A 13,255-nucleotide genomic window follows, 5' to 3' on the forward strand; every position below is an offset into this window, starting at 1 on the left:
TTTCAAATACTTATGGCTGATTAAGAATCCATATTTCATTATTCTGTCATACATACTTCCAAAGTAATTATACGATAAAAATCTAATATATATATATATATATTTATATGTATGTATCTGTGTTCTTTATTATGAAGGAGAAAAAATTTTTAGAGTGTCTACAAGATCTAAACTAATTTGAAAGTACTTTTTTTTGCTTCAACGAAGACATGCCCTCAAGCAAAAACAATACCACAGTGACAGTAAGCTGCTGCTGGATGATTTATTTAATTTTTAAACTAAACCTTTAAAAGCTCCAAGCAATGAAGATCAATACAAAACAAACAGGTATACAATACCAAAAGTTACATAAAACATAAATATAAGCATATATGTAAATGTTTACACATACATAAAAAACAACCACAGGCATAAAGAGCCTCTTAAATCATAATATTCATAAAAATTAGATTCATAGTTGAGGTTTGTAATTTTATTAATGCACAATTACATAAATTAAAACTGAGAAATAAGTACAATGGCCATAAAAAAATTCCTATATTCTTCAGTTTAAAAAACTGTAGCTGTATCTACTAAAATTTGTAGTGCAACAAATGAAAATATATAAAAAAAAATTACAATATGTTGTAAAAATGTAACTTAGCATGCATAGAAAAGGAAAAAAGCAAACTTTTAAAAATTCTTCTTTTTCTGCTGTAAAGTTTTGAAATTCAAAGTTAAAAAACTAAAATACACATACTCATAAAATTAAAACACTCTGAACTTCCAACAAATTTCATAATACAACAGTCTTAATAGCAACTGAAAATATTTTGTGACTAGATGTTTTGGTTGATGCAAAAAAAAACAATTTAAATGCTAATTATAAGCAATTGCCTTTAAGTCAAAACAATCATATCCAATGTGACTTCTTACATATATCATATTAAACAAAAACCAAAAGTTCATAAAAGCATACATAATTTTTTCCACAAAATATTAGTAAACTTTGAATTACTGAACCTTCTTTTTCTGTTTTTACATTATTGGGAAAAGCTCATTATTGAACACTTTCAAAATTGACATTTTCTAGCAAGATTTTAGATCAAGTACACAAGCCCTCTAATATTGTTATATCATGGAATACATATGATAAACTAATAGTAGAATATTTACTTAGAAATGCTACTCCTTAAGCTTACAGTTATGAGCCATGGAACAATTACAATTAGTGTGAATGGAAGGCATAATACCAGACAACATAATAAAGAAATAACTAACTGCATGATTTGGCTATGATTATAATTTGTTAAAAAAATCCCAAAATATGAGATAGTAAAAGTAGGCAACAAACAATTTTGTAAATTATATCTAATTCATTCATTTAACAGTTTGAAATATGTAACATTTTCTTTTATGTTCCCACATTCACACTTTCTTAAACAAACACAAAATACTACAATGGAATGGATGGAGAAAGAATGAAATAAATGTGTCCTCGATAACAAATGCATTTTTGATACTCAAATATACAATCCACCAAATACAAGAGCCAACATTTCTGTACAATATCTAGTGAATTTAGTTATATTCCTGAACACTTTTTAGGCTTTTGTCAAAAAATATATCAAACTAACTTTCAAACTACATTAATCACATTTCTTTCTCACAGCTTCACATTGTAGGAAATATGTTTAGGAGCAAAATTATTATTCTTTATAAACAACCAAATTTTGCCTCTATTATGATAACAAGATATGCACTTGTTGAGCAAATTTTTTCATAGTTTTTAGCTCTTTTTTTGTAAAAATACTACATCAGCTCTAATTTATCTCACTATTCAACAACTAAGGTTTTGTTTTTAATATTACAGTAAGAAATGATACTTATTATCATTGTTTTGAAATTAAAATTTTAACATTTCTATAAGTTTTTTGAGGGGAAGAAGCAATCATACCTCATAGAAGATGAAAGAATAAGAAGGAAAAAACTGTACCAATTTATTTTACTACAGTTTTTTTCCATTTTACTAAAATTTTTAATTTCAATCTGATAACTTTTATCTGAACCAACTATTAAATAATATCAGTAAACTACATGCCACATGAATCACTGATGTTTCCACAACACACACACATGTATAATCTGTTTAAAATTAAAATCATGTTGACTTGTCCTTTTATAATTAGTCTCTTGTAGATTCCAAATTGGAGGTATCTCAAAATAGCATTTAATATCTATCTTTTGTTTGAAACAAGTCACTGCCCAGAAGGTTTTTAACTTAATTGGATGTACAGGTACCCCAAAGAATATTTGAATTTATATTTATATGTAGTGCAAGAAACTTAGCATTGTAGTGGGAAATGCTGAAGTTGCACAGTAATAATGATCATTATTCTTAATAATTTTTTACTGACATATTCCTCTTAATCAATCGTTTACAGAAACAATGTCAAAAATTATCTTCAATAAAATGTGACTGATCAGATGTAATAGGCCTAATGTTTTTCATTTTAAAGCTAGCTTTGACAGCTGCAATAAAACCACATTCTTTGCTTAAATACCATGATAGTGCAAACACAGTATACATCAATCATTATTAACAGATATATGTTAAAATAAATAACTCACAGTTAAAAAGAAAAACTTTACAATATTAACTTGCATGCTTTGACTCATCTTTCTAAAGCATTAAAGAGACTAATAGGATTATATTGTTTCTTTGTGAGCTCTAACAACATAAAAATATTTATGGACGTGCATATAGCATAATTAGAGACAAAAATAATCTTAAACAAAAACATACCACCCACTTACCTATATTTTCTATTAGATACAGTTTGGTAATAAATACTAAAATCCATTTCATGTATTTCTGGTATTATCTTAAACTATTAATTCCTGCTAGTTTTTTTAGATGAAAAAAGTACATAACGTTTTGTAGATGTACATTCTAAGTTTTTTTTATTTACTAAGATTCTATGATAGTAATGCTTTATGGACTATTAAACTGAAATATATATGAAGTTACCAAAACATCTTCACAACCTAAATTTAAGATAAAAGCAACTCAAGGCATTTTTTTTAAATATCCAATGCATGGAAAGCTGATTACAAATTCTATCATAGAAAACACTTTTTGTTTCCTTTTCAATTTTACCAAAACTCAAAAATGTTTGGTGTAATAAATGGTACATTTAGAATACAACTGGTGTTTAAGCTCTAATGACAAGTTTTCTTAGCTATTACTAAAAAAAATAAGGAAATCCCATGTAATCATAGGAAGACATCAATTTAGGTTTTATCAGAGCTATGTCTCACTGTTTAAAATGCCTGGTTGTTTTTAACTTTGAAACTAGTTATGTACATATAATTATTTACAAACATTTTTTTTTAGTTTGTTAGGTAAGTTTGTTCTTTTATAAGCTCATGCTGAAATTTTTGGATTTGAGCTGCTATTTCTTCTTCAAAAAGATCTAAAATGCCATGTAAAATTATTAATATTTTCATGGCCAATTTTTAAAATAATTTTGTTTACGACTGCAATTCTTGAAATCAACTACTATACATAAATGAAAAACTATATTAATCTTTTTAAGAGGATTCCTAAACAAATATATATGGATGCATAATGAAAACAGGGCTTTCAAGTTAGTGTTCGGTATCTTTCATTTAGTTCTTTACCACACCAATAGTTGCCTTATATATAATTTTGACACATACAGAAAAAAAATTCAATTTCAACTTAAAAATAAAAAAAAACAGATTGACAGCAGTACAGAGACCAGAAACACTATGGGATAAACAATTAATTCAAAGCTTTTTACATAAAAAGTAAATTCTTTAACTAGGCAATAATAAGATTTAAAAAAAAAACTAACAATGATCAGTTATCTTATTTTTGGGTCATTCAAAATGTTTTTCTTTTCTTAACATGCCTTTAAAATTCTAAACACCAGGTTACAATTCGTGTTATGGTAATTTACTGACTATGAATAGCTATCTTGTAAGAAGTACAATTATATGTAATGTAAATGGATATTAACCCCTTACACTATAATAACACATGGTTTTTTAGGGGCTTTACATGCCCTTGCTAAATGCCAGGATATTTCTGTGAACATATAGTAAGAAAATAATTAAATTCAATAATCAAAACAAGAAACACTTCTGTTGATCTAATTTGACTCAAAAATAACTTACAAGTAAAATAAAAAGATAGAAAAAACATTCATATTTACTTTTTGGAAATGATTTTAAATAATGCATTTTTTAAAGAAAATATTTTCAAAGATGATGAAATACATTTCCAAATTTTGTGTATACATCTTCGACAAGAAAAAAAATATTAGTCGAGTTACACTCTGCTTGTTTACAATAACACATTATTTTCTTACTAATATGAGAACTTCACTTACAAAATGTAAGATTTAGCTTCTTTTATGACAAAAAAAGACAAGAAGCCACGACCTTGAATGTTGGTTGCCTAGTATCTTCTCATCATCGTTAACTACTTGTATAAAACCAAACTGACAGATAATAATCATCCTATAAGTTCAACCATTATTGTTCTTTTTCAGTACAAAGCTACCCAATGGCTATCACTACTCTGTCCACCAGATTTTAGCTTTGTAAAGTCTGTAAACTTACCATTGACCCGCTGGGGGACTAATTATGTGAGAAAAAAAAAGCTTTCTAAATTTTGACAGGCTATTAATTCTAAAAATAGTATGCCATGTTCTATTATTAGAGGCATTCAGATAATGAAGTAAGATTAAGTACACTTACACTAAGAATTGGCTTTGGAAAATTATGCTGACTTATTTTTCTTCAGAAATAAATGCATTTTTTTCCAATAAATTTCCCATGATGAAAATAACTAATTTATTTACACCATTAACCCTAATCTTGTTCACTAACAGTTATGTTCAGACTAGAAAATCTTATGTAATATAATTACATAAAGTTTTTAATTTAAAAACTATTGTTATATAAAATAAATGATTTCAAATTAGCAAAAATTGCTTAAAATAAGTAGACCAAATTCACACGCATTTTACAGAGGAATCTTCATCCATTCGATCAAGTAACTGAGTAAAATATTTTTATACACAGCTTCAGAAGAACCCAAAAATAACTCTGAATAATATAATTTTTCTTTAAAAAGAAATCTAAACAGATGCTTCATCAGGCATTAAAAATGTAAAGCTTATTTATAGCAATAAATAAACAAACACAGAATATAAAGCAGTAATGCAGAATAAATGTGTTGAAATACTATTACACATTTTCATTATTATTACATTGGATCAATAAATTATCAAAGTATGTTTCTATTAATTTTACTGTTATGCCTTATCACACTTATTAGCCTGAAAAGGGGGTCATGCTTTGCCGTTTAGGCATTATAAACCTGAATATGATTAATGGCAAAATACACGTTTCTATAATTCTTAAATGGAATGTTGCATTCATAATAAAATACACAATTGTTTAGTTATGTAGCATTAATTACATGATTAATGGCAAAATACACGTTTCTATAATTCTTAAATGGAATGTTGCATTCATAATAAAATACACAATTGTTTAGTTATGTAGCATTAATTACATGATTAATGGCAAAATACACGTTTCTATAATTCTTAAATGGAATGTTGCATTCATAATAAAATACACAATTGTTTAGTTATGTAGCATTAATTACAGTAAAGAAACTGATTTCAAGCTGCAACAAATAAATATTTGAAAATAGATATAAATTGTTACTGTAAAGTTAGAACTCAATAAAACCTACTATAGAATCAATGAAATAAATAGTTGTTCACATACTTTTTTGTAGCTTGCTCTTTTTTTTTAGCTCTGTTAAACACAAGGTTATCATAATTTTTTGACAAACTTATCATGAAGTTTCCATCAATCTTTTGTATTTCTAAAAAACAAATTAACATTTTTTGGTGGTACGTACCAATATAAACATTTCTCACTGATGTGTGTGTCGTTAATTTAGTTATCCCTTAACATAAGTTATAAGTGAGCTCTACCTAATACCACTTCTTTATGACCGATTGGTAATTTTCCCCAATTAATAATCTTAATATAGTTTTATGTAAGTGCTCTTTATGTACAAAACTTTCAAAAATTAGATACTTAAATATTTTGATTTGATTTGAGGCAGAAGAGCAATATTAGTTTAAAACTTTAACATGGAATGCTTCAGGCCAGGAAAGTTCAAACTTCTCCTTTACAGTAGTAAAACAAACTTGGAATTTGTTGTTCTATTTTAATAATCACAGCACAGCTTTATTTGTCTTTGAAGGATTGTCTAGTATGAAAAAAAAAGATGATTAATGTGAATATTCGGCACAACTTATTTTTCCATATGAAACGTTCTTCTGAAAAGCTGCTATAAAAGAAAGCCAACTGATTTTCAAAACAATAAAAATAATAGAAAAACTACCAGTCTGAGATAGAAGGTTCTTCATAATATAAAGGAAAAAAAAAAATATATATATATACTAGCTTACATGAGCAAAGTGCAAGTTCTGTGGTAAAAAGCAACCATAAGTATTGGAAGCTGCAAAAATAAACTGAAATTCTGTTTTCTTTTCTATGCTGTAAAAGCAAACTATACAAAGAATGCACCTACTCATTTAACCTTAAGATTAGCCAATCCAGTAAGTAAAGAGTGGTTTTTTTCTTCAAGTCTCTTCTTTTCCAATTGAGTAGCTGACAATTCCTACATAAAGAAAGAAATGCAGAAATATTGAAATAAAATTTCTTTCATTCTCATACAGTCAATATCATCAAAAGTTGCTATTTAAGAATCAGAAAATTCAAGAGCTTTTAGAAGGTATATACTCATTCATCAGAAAAGATCAAAAGCAAACTCAATCAGGAAAAATTCTGAAAGTTGCAAGTTTATTCTAATTGTAATTTATCTATTTTTGTACTGTAAATTCTTTATAAGCATCACTCACACTTTACTACTAAAACTCTAGATTTTCCTACTGAACCAAAATTAGAAAAAGAATGATACTAAAAAAACATTTCATTGAAGTATTTATGATCATACCTAAAAACTGTGTTTTTTATTGCAGAAAAAGGACAATAGTGGATTCTACCCTTCACGGAGCAATAGTTTTTACTTATATTTCTATACAGTTATTCTGAAAAGCATGAATAATGACCTAATTTTTAAAAAAAGTTTTACTGAAAGTCAAAAGGAAAACTTCCTATTATATAAATTATTTTGAATGCATACTGCATTCATACATGATATATTAAAAGTCACTGTATAACTTATTACCATCTATAGATACATTGACAGTGACCAATTTAACCTTCACAATAAATCTGTGATTTGCATATTCTGAAGCTACTATTCATAAAAGAAGCAGAGTAGTCTTATTAAAGCATGTTTCTCTGATGTTTCTTATCATCAAACAGGCTCAGGTGAAATAAATACTTGAGACACAGGTTTAGTGAAATATAATGTTTTGCTTTCCTTGTATTCAACTGATATTCCCCCTTCAGAAAAAATATTATTTTAGCTATATTTTTAATCAATCTCACTACAGGCAAATAAGTGTTATTATACTAGAAATACTATTACAGTTAATTTCCATATCAATATTAACCACAATTATATTCTTATTTTTTTTAATGGTACACAGTACTTACACAACTCAAGGCATTGACTTTTTGTTCCAGAAAAAGAATCCTAGCATCTTTTTCCTTGACCACCTCTAAAAGTCTGTGATTTTCTTCTCGTGCTCGTTCCAGTAGCTAAAATAATTGGCAGGTACATTTTTTGAGACATAAAAAAAATATGGCAACTGGTTATCTGTAAAATTGAATTCCAACTAACTGGATAACTAATTACAAAACTCAATCAAAAACATTGAAATTTTTATATTTACAAAACCAAAAACAGCAGTACTAAATTTATAAAATTCTTAATAATCTCCTTGTTACCTGGAATGGTTTAATTTGGCTACAAACAAACAAACAAACAAAATGTTAAATAAGGTTAGATATAAGACTAACTGCTAAGAGAACAAATTAAAATACACATATGAAGATATGAAACATAATAATGCTTTGAAAATCTCTACACTTTTGAGATTGTTATGTAAGTTAACCAGAAAAGTACACCTGAAACAACAGTTGAAAGTAATCTTGGATGTAATTTTAAAAATATGTCAACTTGCTACAAGAACTATTTTGAAAATACATTTAAGGATTTATATCATTTGCTACGTCAGTTACAAAATCAGTTTTTTCAAAATGTTCTGCACGACTTGCTGATGTTTTTCGAGTTTTTTGAAACTTATCTTTGACTTGGGTATTGTTTAAATTAACAGAGTTGGAAATAAAACTCCAATAGATAATATAACATTATAAATGTACCAATGTTATAAATTTAAACATCTTTAATAGTTGTGCTATATTAGCATATTTCACTACTTTTATGTTAACACTGATGAAAGTTGTCCAGTAAGTTTAAAGTCTTATGTGTGATTGTTAAGATGAACTCAGTGTTTAAGCATTATTTATTACATACAGCAGGTTCAACAGACAAATAAAGTATGCATCTTTAGTCTTAGTGGAATGAAAATATTGTTTAACAAAATACAGAATATGCAGAAGCAAAAATCACAATATTAGATACAAAATTATCACAAGAAAAGTAAAAGATCCAAGCAATAATACTGGGTAACTGAATGTGTTTTTGGAATAGATGTGGAGAAGTGAATTTTAAGCTCATACTTGCCCTGCCAAAGTTCCCCTGATCAAAATATCATACTGTTCAGTAATTTTTTTTTAACGGTTAGATAAAGTAACTTTTGGCCAGGACAAGTGGTTTTAAGCTTTAGTAGCTCAACTGGACAAGTTATTTAAAAACTTTGCTTAAATTCCTGACTATGCACTACCCAAGTACCTCCGACTCAATGATTTGTCAGTCCATATTACTGCTGGCTTGTCAATAACAGGATACCACATGCGAATCACATCAGAGTGATAATGGCACATTTAAATAGAGCTTACAAGGCTGATATTGGATTATTTAGTGAAAAATTAAAAATCAACTTTGCCTTCCATCAAATTGTTTTTAATATTTGTTTCAAGTTACTATTAAAATAACTTGGATATAAAAATGACTGATTAATGGAAGTCATTTAAAATCACAGTATGAGAGTACCATTATGTATAAATTTCTTTCACTGTATTTGTGGAGCTTCTTGTTTGGAATCTTACAAACTGAGCACTATGTAATGCCAGGTGATTAAAGACTGGGTTTGTTTGAGTAAAATACATTATAGTTATTCGCACTTATCTAATATCTAAGTGATTCTGACTGTGAGCAATAAAAACTGCAAAATGTGAATAAATCATGAGTTATAACTTTACAGCTAGACAAGATTCAACAATATAAACAACAATAAATACATTCAAATTGAAAATTAATGAGTTTTATCAGGGTTAAAATGATTCTTTAATGCAAATGTCAATTCAAAAGTCTGCATCTAGATGTGCAAATCATATGGACACTTAAGACGGAAAAACTATCTAAATATTGTGTACAAACAATTCATATGTACTGAACTGTACCTCTTCAGAACTTTCACTACAGGGTGTCTCTGGTCGACCATTGACACTAGATGATATTTTCTGAATACTTCGGTTAGCATCATCCTGAACCAAACTAACAGTAGAGTCAGACTGATTGACAGTGCTATCATAGTCCTGGTTATCTTCATCATCAGCATCAAGATCTGATGGACTAAAATACAAACTAACATCAGAGTTAAGAATTTAAAAAATTAAAACTACTCATATCTAAAGTTATAATATTCTAAGAATTTGAGGAAGACATTTGAGTAAAAAAAAGCAGAAAAATCACTTTTAAAGAACAGATACAAATAATGAATTATGTGAAGTTCATAGTTCTTAAAATTTTGAATATCTTACATAATGCTGAGTTTTTTTTCAAATTAAATTTGAGTTTTTTTTGTGAAAACAAATCATCTCTTTTTGAAATTTGATATTTAAGAAAAAACTAACTATTTTTTCAACTTTTCATTATCCTTGGCAAGCATAAATGCTATATCAAGGTAACTTCTTTTCAAAGAAACTATCCAAATAGCAACAACAAAAACACACTCAACACATTCTTGCTTGAACAAATGTGAGCTATAATCACTCCAAGTTGTCATTTCAAAGTAATTTCCAAAACATGATGTTCACATACCTTTTATTATTTCTAGACCTGTATGGCTCATGGAGACTCTCCTTCTGTATTAAAAATAAATAAATAAATACATTCAACTTACAAGTTATGAATAAGTATGAGGGAAAACAAATGAGAAGAATTTAATACTTAGTTTTACTCTCAAATCAACCCTACTCTCCAAAAAAAAATGCAATATCATTATTTTCTAAATATCAAAAAGATCAAATCAAATTTACAACAAAACCATATACAGTTAAAAATATATCTCCTAAACTTTTCGGATAAATGAACAAAAGCAATAATAATTTACTTTTTTTTCTCGTACTCAGTTGTTTCAACAGAGATCAAACACAGATTAAATACAGCAACAAGTTGATAAAAAATGCTTTCTACACTCTTATTAAATGGTTTTATTTTGCAACATTTTGGCCTTAGGCCCACTTCAAGCAAAGTTTAACATTTAAAGTCAGTGTCAGCCTACACTGTATATGTTTTTGTTTCAAAATATTCATATATTACTTTAATAAATTTCAATTACTGTGATACAAAAAATATCTCATTTTAGTTTACAAAAATGTCAAGTTATTTATTTTGTGTAATAATTACTGAATCATATTGTTTTATTCAAAATATAAAAAGTTTTTAGTTCCATTACCCAGACTTCAACAAAATAACTTTGTAATTATTTGAATTGTCCAACAAATAAGTATTTAAAAAGAAAGCATCGATCAGCTTGAGAATCAATGTGTCCAAGGCATATGGAAAGACATCAAGAGTTGACTTGAGCCAAAGGGTAGATCACAAATGCAGACCACAGACTTGACCTTTTATATGTCCCTTCTACTGGTCATATGCTTCTGGGCCCTTCTAATATGTTTTGGCACATTCCAGGATAAATTCGACTTTCTGGTAAACAGTGAGAATGATAAGTGGAACTAGAGTTGAAATAAAAAACTAAGGAAGTGAACCTTGGATTTAAAAAAATAACTATTAGTAAAATGGCTCATCCTTTTAACCATTAACTTTCTGTTTGGCTTTGGTGTGTGTATAGTTGTGGTTATGTTCCTTTTGTACAAAAACCAAATGTCTATTTTTGAAATGATGTCTTTGACCAGTGAGCTTTAAAACTAAAATTCAATAAGGCTCTAATCCAGCAATAAGAGAAATCACCTAAGAAGTTTGATTAAAATCTGATTTTTAAAACTTGAATTATTATACAGGAACCACATTTCTACTTTAACAGCCTTGCTATGGGCTTGGTTGAATTGGCCGAGTTCATGACCTCAAATTGACCTTTATGGTTTCTATAGTATAACTTCTACGATGTTTTGTGTATATTCACAAAATGTTGCAAGCTTTCAGTAATCACTAAGTCATTTGTAGAAAAAGACCTGAATTTTTAATGAAGTATTTTCACTCAAAATTTCTCCATGAATAGATGGAGTCAAAGTGTTGATTGCTCCGAGTACAAAGTGATTTTCATGTTAAGATTAAAAATACTTTTGTCATCTGAAAAATCTCAAATTTCACTTGCATAATCTCTAATTCCTCCTAAATAAATTTCAAAGTTTTTTTTAGTAAACCTTTATATTTTATCTGTTATTTTTCTTCCACAACTCTATACGATGTTGGTCAATTTGACCAACCTCATAACCACCAAAAGAAAATTTAAATAAATCTAACTTACCTTTCTTTCTTTCTAGAATGACTTCAGTTTGTAAAATGAAACAACATTTGTTTATCCTAAATAGGTTTAAACTCATAACAGTATAAATCTGTATCTACTTAAATTTTATTGTTTCATTGCTATTTGAACAGTGTCTAACTAATACTCCCACCATAAAAGTTGTAAGTCACTTACCGAATGTGTAGCTCACCTTACCCTATCAAATTACATAATGCACAGGCTACTTGCGAGTTCTTGTAAGCATACCTTGTGGACATTTATTATTATTATTGTTCTTTATTTTATCTAATCTAACCTAAAAAGTTTTTAATTTTTACATTTTAGTTACTTCTATAACAATAAATAAATTTCAGAAAATTGTACCCTAACTTTGGTGGACCATGGGCAGAACAACCATGTAGGCCACAAGACATAGGTTAGAATTGTTTGATTGTACATACTGTGCTTGGTTAATTAAAAAATAAAGTTTTTATAAAATGCTGAATAAAAATACTTCCTTAGTAATTATTGAATTATTCCTTTAGCAATTATGCTTAAATTGCAGTATTCTTCAAATTAATTACTATAAAAATGTTTTCCCTTCATTTTAGCCTTAGTTTTTAATTTTCAAAATTGTGAAATAGCACACCTTTAAAATGTGACAGCTCACATTCCTGTTTTAGTTATGACAGATTTCTTCCAAGTGTTTACCTAAAAAAGTATAAAACTAATGTTTGAGCCTTAAAAATAGTTCTCCTGTTGTATGCTTAGGATCTGTAAATTTCAATGTTTGAGCCTTAAAAATAGTCCTCCTTCTGTTGTATGCTTAGGATCTGTAAATTTCAATTTTTTTATTTTTTCAAAATACAGAATCGTAGAGTATTATTTTTATTACTCAAAAAAACAACAGTTATGAAATTTATGTATTACATTGTAGTTTTTATGCCATAAATGATTGATGTGTACTAAGTTGCTTGGTTAAAAGTTAGCTAACTAATAAAATTTATGAACATTTAGTGCAAAAACAGTGAATTTGTGATCAGTAAAGCAAGGATCTGCATATATAATTATACTGTAGTTAAATTCATTCTAAAGAATTTTTTAAAGGAAAGTTATTAACCAAAACTGTTTATACCATTGGCTGGTAAGAATATCTGATATTTTCATTTTCTAGACAACTATTAAAATGATTTCAGAGTTAATATTATGTGTGCTCAATGTGTTAAAAGTGTATGGATGTTAGAGTTATGTATACGTGTTAAGTAATGTATAACATTTGTAGTTTTAAGTGTTTTTTTTAAAGAGCTTGAACTGAGTTATTATGTAATCAACTAAGCCTGAATTGTGTACATCGCCTGTTGTTTTTGATGATT

At 27.7% G+C, this 13,255-nt stretch overlaps 1 long non-coding RNA gene across 1 annotated transcript; it reads right to left on the reverse strand.

Annotated features, from left to right (window-relative positions):
• Positions 1-248: 248 nt before the first annotated feature.
• Positions 249-10,357, reverse strand: LOC106467580. Its single transcript, XR_001291343.2, has 4 exons — positions 10,235-10,357; positions 9,595-9,766; positions 7,663-7,767; positions 249-6,718 (listed from the first exon to the last, which is right to left on the reverse strand). It is a non-coding gene; the product is annotated as an uncharacterized LOC106467580 (long non-coding RNA).
• Between the last annotated feature and the right edge of the window lie 2,898 nt (positions 10,358-13,255).

This window comes from Limulus polyphemus, unplaced genomic scaffold (genome assembly GCF_000517525.1).
Source record: "Limulus polyphemus unplaced genomic scaffold, Limulus_polyphemus-2.1.2 Scaffold2668, whole genome shotgun sequence".
NCBI lineage: Eukaryota > Metazoa > Arthropoda > Merostomata > Xiphosura > Limulidae > Limulus > Limulus polyphemus.